Genomic DNA, 8977 nt, shown 5'->3' with positions numbered 1-8977 from the left:
TTGCGGAATAAAATAACCAACAAGAACACAAAGATTTACGTGGTTCACCCAATATAGGCTACGTCCACGGAGCACTGCAACTTTTATAACCGGAAGAAATATTACAACAAGTGTATACACCAATACACTCAATATTTCTCACACTCCCAACCCGAGTATACCGAGAAAATAATTTCTCTAACTCACACAAGAGAATTCCCGCACTCAAGAAAAAAATACACTCTTTTTTTCTATGCACTCTCTTTTTATCAAAGCTAAAAAGCTTTTGATTTTGGGATACAATAACTGAAGGAATTGAGCTCTATTTATAACTAATTCCCTTGTTCAGTTTTAATAAAAAATTCGATGTGGGATGAGTTTATATTATTATTTAATTTAATGTGGGCCCCACCCCATAATAATTCACCTAACATTTTCATGTTAGCGGTAAATTTACAGTAATGATGAATTGATGACGTGTCTAATCCCACTTTAGCAGTTAGAAGAAAATAGACTAAAATTGAAAAATAAATCGAAAGTCATTACTCTAAATTTGTAAATTGAATGATAACATGAACAAAAAAATAAAGACCTACTTCCACTAATTGGGATTGATGAAGTAATAAATTATATGTTGCAAAAGTAATTTTTACTCGTGGCCCGGGTATTCTGTCTAATATTTACAGGCTTGCTGTGGTAATAACAAATGACTCAGTTAAAATTAATTAGTCGTTTACTGCATTTCCTTTCTATTTTCAAAGGGGAATTGTTTTCAAGAAATATTCTTGTCTTCCAAATATTGTATACGTTGTGACTTGTGCAGATTCTTGAAGATGAGGTTGGATGAGATGATTGTGATATACTATTAATAATTCTATATATGGAATATTTTAACGTCATAAATTTAGAAAACAAAGAAATCAAAAGAAGATGAAGATTGAAGAAGATAAGAAAAAATAATTGGGCGTTACGTTCGATTGATTGTGAAATACCCCAAATTTTCACATGAAATGGGAATAGCTAGCTTCTAGAGAGATCTTGGTTTGATTGAGGAAAATATTTAAAAAATATTATATTTTTTCGGAGTAAGGAAAAAAAAAAAAACAAATAGTGAGTATTAGTTCTCACGTCTCGATCATATATATATATATATATATAAACAAAAAATATGCTTTTAGGAACGGTTTTAGCGACGGATATCTCACGTCTCTAAATCCATATTAATTTGCGACGAATGTTTTAAAACCGTCGCTAACAGCTTTTTTTTATATAGATATTATGTATTTATTCTTCTCATATATCGACTGAAGGCATGGTTTTTCTGAAAATATAAAAAAAAAACACAGAGATTAAATAGAAAAAAATGGTAAAATTTGCAGTAATTTGTCTCTTTTAATTTCTTTTTTCCCTGTCGTATTGCTGACATATCTCGCATTATGTCACCACTCTCACCGAAAAAGAATCAGAAGTATAAAAGAAACCAAGTTATTAAAGTACTAAAACCTAATTCTTTCCAATTAGAAAACCAAAATCAACATCATTCCACCTTACGGGAACAAAAACTACTCTTTTCCGACAAATATTACATTTCTCTTCTTTAAAAATAAAAATTATACTTGAAATTTTAATTCATTTTGTTAAGGGTAGAAAGTGGCAGCTATCTCATGAGTTTGATCATGCTATTGAATTTTCCTTCTCCATAAATGTAGCACGTGGTATAATAAATGAGAAATTATGGAGGTGGGGAGCCTCCTTAATTTATTCGAGTAAGGAATTAATTAGAACAGGGTAATAATTAAGAAAATATTAATTATGGGATTATTGCAAACCCTAAAAAAGTTGGCCAGATATTCAATCTCAAAAAAGGTTACTTATTTAAGGGAGAGAAGCGGTGCAATAAATCATGGCCGCATGGGGTGGTTGTGATAAAGATAATTATACCATTATTACTTGCAATAATTAATTGCTGGATCTATACCCTTTCAATTTAGATCTACCCTTTAATACATACTGGTCTTCATTTATTTTATAGACCAAGTGTTGAAGAAATACTCTCATATTTACATTTATATTATATCAATTATAGTAATAATTCAAAATTACCACTTTTAACGTCCCACAAATTTCAATAACAGCGGTACTTTTTAGGGAAAAAAATGTATATACATATTATGACTTGTATAATATATTTATAAATATCACGATGTGAATTTCAAAATTTTGACACTAATAAAGGAACTTCTAAAATAAATTTTGTGAGCAGTAAATATTAGGAAAAATTGTAAATTTAGTTATGTATATTTGTATTTTTGTGATTTTACTTATCTATGTTATTAGATTTCAGTTTTAATCAACTTTGTTCATTTTTCATAGGTGGTGTTTATATGACACCTACATAGTGTTGACTTGACGCTGGCGTGATACTCATATGTGCAGTATAAGTCACACCACCAATTCCGATAAAAATCGACTAAAATTTTCAAAAATCGAAAGATACATGACGATTAAAACTCAATTTTGATAATGCGGAGGATTAACGTTATAAAGAGGCAAATATTTAGAACATAAATTACAATTTTCCTTAAATATCGAAGTTAGTGCATCCGTTTTTCTGTTTCTAGGGATCAGGTGCTTAAAAAATTTAATAGGTGGTCGTCTAGATTTTTTGGGGCTAGGGTAAAGTAACACTTACAAAATAAGGTACCAAATTGTCTTGTTTCAAATTGTGGTTTCGTTGTGTCATGAATCGAAGGAGAAGGGTTGTGTTGGGCTAGGTGGGATAATGTGTAAACCGAAACAATTTTGAGGCCTTGGATTTTGGAGTTTTATTGAGTTTAATCAGGCCCTCCTAGCGAAACAGGTTTGGCGAATCATTCATGATCCATCATCCCTGATGCCACAAATTCTAAAGAGAGACACTTTAAACATGTTGATATTATGGATACGACTTTGGGTTATAATCCCTCATATATTTGGAGATCGATTTTGTGGAGCCGAGTTCTTGTTCATAAAGGTTTGTTGTGGAAGGTAGGTAATGGGCATCAAATTAATGTGTTGTCTGATAGTCGATCGGATCCCGAGGTTGGATAGTGGACGTATTTCTTTCCATAGCTCGAACTCATCCTCAGTCATGGTGAAAGATCTGATCTCTTCATCGGGCCATTGGGATGTGAATATGGTGTGTGCTATTTTTCCTTCCTTTAGGGGTGATTATATTCTTGATATATATACCCTTGGGGAGCCGAAATTTGGAAGACTTGTGGTTTTGGAAATGGCAATCCAAAGGCCAATATATCGTAAAATTGGGTTATTTGATTCAAATTAGTTGTTTCGACCCTCCCACCTCAAAATCTTCAATCTCGTTGCGTCGTTTTAGTGTGAGCACGGTGATTTGGGCTTATTCTAGGTATGTAGGGGGCTAGGGGCTGTGTCTGCTAGGGGTACTGGACATCCATATTTTGTGTTCGCCGCTAAGCTCTATGTTATTTACCATGGTCTTCTTTTGGCGATTGTCTGAGGATTGTTTTTTGGCTTAAGCTAGCTGTATTTTAAGCTTCATGTAGATATTTCGATCAACCTTCTTTTTGTTTCAGCCGCTAAAAAAATGTTGCTCACAACTTTGTTCGTGTCCACTATACACAATTGGCAAGGCCATTTCGTTCTAGAATTTTTTTTCCTGCCTATTTGTGCCTATGTATGAAAGCGAGTATGTGAACATTGCATCTTTTTTATATCGATATTGGCTTGGTGTCCCGTTAACTATCCTAAGAGTGTAGTGTGGTGACGTTGCGCCTATCGATAGAGGAAGGAGTTTGTAGCAGACAAGTCATTCAGCAATGAAACTTCCATGGTTTAGATTGACCGATCACGAATATGTATTCTTTAATTTCGAAACTATATTTGTTAATTTAGACAAAGAAAAAAACGAAAGATATATTTTAACCTCAATGCCTTTTCGTTCCTATCACCAATCGGCCTAGAGTTTAGCTTTTCGTTACCCCCATTGTAAATGGAAGTCTATATCTGGTAAGCAACTTGCCATAGCTGCCAACCATAGGGGCCTGCCCTGCGAGGGTTTTGATAAAGTATTGGTTTTCTCGGATTCCTTCTTTGTTGTCCAAATAGTAACTTCAACAACGAAGAATTGTGGGCTTTATGATATTATTATTAGATTCGCTCGTTCCTTGATTCATTTAATTTTCCTTCATCAGAACATGTTAGTTGCAATGAAAATATGGTGGTTCGCTCATAATTGTATTGCTCATTATGTACTTTTGTTGGTAAGTATTTTTTTACTTTTCTTGGAAAATCTCAAGATAGAAATGGGTGAACCAAAAGGCTACGAGAAAATAGTTGAGGCAAGAGTTTGACTTTTTTTCCTTAAAACGATATTGCCTCGCCCCGGTGCTCACGGTTGTTGGCAATTCGGTCACGGTTGTTGGCAATTCGTTTTCCAGGATAGCACTACTACGACTTTAAAATAGTAGCACTACAAATTTTAAAGCCACACGAACTTGAAATGTTTAGAACGCTAACAAGATGAAATGCAAACTTTCTAATTTCGAATTCGAATCGTTAATCCAATTCCAACTTCGATTTAAACGCAAATACTTAAAAACTCAAAACTAGAAGACAACTCTTGAATTTAATTTCAAAGTTCGAATTTAAGTGTATAAGCTTAGAAAATCCAAACTCAAGATTTTATATTTTTAAAATTTGAAATTTAAGCGTTAATTATTAAAAATTCGCATATAGAACTAAATTAGAGAGAAAGAAGAATCAGAGAATTTGGTGCAATGAAATGTGGGAGATCTTATTTGTAAAAGATGAAAAAACTTGAATGAAGTGATGCACCTTTCATCAAAAAAAGAGGCACCCTTTAATTAAAAAAGACTTGGCCTAAAGAGGCGTCACAAAATGAGAAATCACACGGCTTCTAATTTTTTTTATATAATATATTATATATTATAATATATATACACATTTTTTTAATTCAATCTTTTCACTCGATAAAATTCGAACTTAATTAATTTATCATTCACCATAATTAGTAATCGAAAAATAATTATTTTCACTATGTAGCTCGTTCAAATTATTTTATCGATTCTAAACGAATACAAAACTCATTTTTCCTAACAACTGTCTCATCTTTCGCCATTTTTTTGGGTCGAAGGTGTCTTTGCATCATGGATTACGAATATATATCTTGGTAGCATTTAATTATAATATTATATTTTAATTTTAAAAAAAACTATATATTTTAGTGTTGAATGGGACCGAAACAGCAATAACTTTTAAAAAAATTAAAATATATTAAGTTGAAATTAAAAGTCAAGCATTCATTTTGTGGTCCATGCATGCTTGATTTAAACCATAGACGCAGCAAATCATGCATCACGAGGTGCCGAGTGATCTAACTTTTAATGTTGCCTCATTATTTATTTTTATAATAATAAATAATGCTGAGAATCTTAATTGTATCGGAGAAGTGTAACACTGTATTTTCATTTCATTATTTTTGTCTGCAGAAAGCTAGTTTTTAAAATTAAACAGCTGTATGTGACCATTGCCGGCCAGCATGTCGACACAGTATTGTGATTAAATATCAACGTGCGTTGTGTAAAGGTTACTATGTTAGTTCGGAGTTTATTCAGTGCACATTGAAAGATAACGATTGTAAGTTCTCACGTCATAAAAAAAAAATTCAATGTGACCAAGAAAGATATAATATGTACAATTAATACCTCTTAAATTTATGAACTTCTCAAATTGTTTTTCGAATTGATACAAGCAAAACAAAATATACAGACAACATTGTTTCGAAATATTTGCGTCTCTTTAAACTCACATTTATCCGACTTTTCACTCGTCATAAAATAACAAATTTCGTCCTCACGAGTTGAATTTGTTGCATGAAACATGGATAGTCGGCAGCATTCTATCTGCATTAACTCAGGATGCAAACCCAAATTAATAATTCAGATTCACAATTAAAAATTATAAAATATAATATTCCATCAATGAGTTAAGATTTGAGCAACAAAAATATGTCGAAAAAATCAACTGGTGACCAAGTCAACCCAAACGAAGGGGGACAGGTAGACAATCAGCAGTTGGCTCAATAGTAAAATGTTACACTAGACCTATCATTGTATTTAACTAACTATTCATGACCACGGTTCTAAAAAAAATTGTTCTGGTTCCAATAAAAGGTGAAACCGGAACTGAACCGCTTGGATACGGTTCTTGTTTTAATGGATTTGAAATGATAAAACGAAAATTGATGATATTATATATGAGACCGTGAAAATAAGTATTCGACAACTATATTATAAAATAATATCGACATTTAATTTTTAACGTTGAATAAATAAGAGTAAGGGTTTAAATTTAGTTTATACAGATCAAATAATTTAATTACATAATTTAAAGTGTCTATATATACTAAAAAAATTTATAATTAATTTAGGGTTCCGTTTCCCATTTTCGTTCCACGATTGGTGATATGGATCCATTCAATTCATTCAGCCGACAAAGATTTTCGCAGGCCCGAGAAATTGTATCCCCGGTCCCATTATTAAGCTTCTGAAGCCTATTTCACATAAATGGGCTTTCCAATCTTCAAGCCCAATGAACCTATGTGCCCAATCAAGTTCTAACTCCTTAGCAAGCCACACAGCCCATTTTTTGATGGGTAGCTGCCTAATGGATTTGGACAATAGATTTATTTTTTCAAAAAAGTGGTGGTGTTGCTAAAAAACAATTTTATTTGTCCAATATATTTTTTGAATAAAAATAAGGAAATTTAATCAAAAATATTTTTAAAATAATCTATGACAATATAAGATGCTTTATTTTATTCCCCCAGAAGAAGAGAACTTAAAAATCCCTACTTTATTATCCCAAAAAAAAGGAAAAATCCAAGGGTCAATATTATAAAGGAAAGTTGAACTTTTTTAACATCAAAGCTTTTAAAGTATGAGGGCATTCATTATCAATTATAAATTGTATTTATTATATAAGTATATTTAGTCAATGAAAGCTACTCGCAAGAAATCAAAGATTTAAAGAATTTAGCATTCTAATTATCAAATTTGTCGGTTCATTGATGTGAAGTGGACCATATGAAAATTTTCTTTTATTTAATAATGATCAATGAAGTAAATTTATGCGTTGTTTGATGCGAAAAAAATAAGACTATTAAATTTTATATAATCTATTATTTAACTCAAATTTTGTAATAAGTTGAAATTAAAATTTATTATTATTTTTATTTTTCGATTTATCATCTATATGTTATATATTATATTATGCATATTTGTCCTGATTGTGTCCGTACGTTAAAAAGGACAGCCACAAAAACAGATACCGCACGGCCGAAAAAGTTTGACCTGATAGTACTTAGTTATTAGACTTTAAAAGCGCGTGGAGATAAAGCCACGCGGCTAAGAAAACTTAGTTCAAATTGTGTAGTGTTAGGGTTTTCTTCTATCTTTTTGTTGAGATATATTAAATAATTTAAGAAATTAAAATAAACAAAAAACTGAGTTTGTGGAAATTTCTAGATCATCTTGCATCTGTTTCAACTGAAGAGTTTATAAAGTTCATAGTTTTTCAAATTGAAAAGTCAAATTTTGTCAAGCATAATGTTAGACTGTTTAATTGGATTTAATAATATTATTATATTTTGTTTTATTGATTAGATTGCAGATAAGATATAAGTGTGAATGGTTTGTTATCTTTAATAATTAATGAATACAAATAAAATAGTGATATAAACTATAATGTTGTAATTTGTAAGTAAATGATTTAATTGTTGTGTGAAATAAATAACCAATACACAAATTTGCAATCAAAAAAGTGTTGAGATTGGGTTTTTTTTTTTTAAAGTTATCTTATCTCATCAATGAAAGTTTGTCCATTACGTTTTATTTGTCTATCTTTATTTGTAAGCTAGTGCGTTAGCCAAGATATTTTGCCTAAAATGTATTAAAAAAAAAATTGCGACAGCAGGTTTCATCTTCGTAAAAAAATGCTGAAAACCCACTCTTCTTTCGTGTCATTTTGAAGTACCCTTCATTTGGAATAATTTTTAGGGATTTTTAAATGAATATATAGATTTTTATTTTTAAAAAAATTCGTGGTCATTTTCATGAACCAAGTGCCATCTTGTCGAAGAAGAAAACCAAGTTTCCATTGTGTTGAATTTAATCGGTCATGCAAACCGGCGGCCCACTCAAGCTACACCAAATTCTTCGTTATTTTCTTTGTAGTTTTCTGAAATTTTCCAAGTTTTATTATTTATTTTTTTTAAAAAAAAAAACAGTGCAGTGCAAACTTAAGACTTTTATGTAATTATTATGTGGAAGAGATACAAAAAATGATTGCTAACTTCATTTTTTTTCTTTTTTGAATAAAATATGTCCATCATCACATTGTCCATTTGAGAAGTTGAAGTCAAGTGTGTCCATAATGATGATTGATGTGTTAGAGTAGATGCCCTACAAGCCAACTGTTGGCTAGGAATTTTATTGACTCAGTTGTAATTAACAATCTTTATTTTAATATAATTCATTATTTCATGGTTTGTTATTTCTTTATCTGTATACCTATGTTATCAAACATAGATAAAGACCTTGATTATACTTTAATGCAAATAAATCGTAATTCGATGTTGAAACTCATTTGTAAACACTGTATGATCTAAATTCGTTCCTAGTCGATTCAGCCGCCTAAAACATGGATAAAGGTCGCTTGAGCTCGAGACTAGCATCTGTGATGTTGTGTACTGCGTTTCTTGGTATGGGCATAGAGATGTCCAAACATGCAGATGGGTAGTCATATGATGATTATACCGAACAACCCTCCCTTGGACTTTCCAAGTGATTATCATTCATCGAGAGGATAAGTCCGTGGTTATGATTGTACACCATTAGTCCTTACAACCCGGGACAACACTGAGGCTCTATATGCTAGGGCTGTGCTTTGACTCGTTTAC

Source organism: Primulina huaijiensis, chromosome 5 (genome assembly GCF_012295235.1).
Source record: "Primulina huaijiensis isolate GDHJ02 chromosome 5, ASM1229523v2, whole genome shotgun sequence".
Lineage (NCBI taxonomy): Eukaryota > Viridiplantae > Streptophyta > Magnoliopsida > Lamiales > Gesneriaceae > Primulina > Primulina huaijiensis.
Note: the sequence above shows the minus strand (reverse complement) of the source record.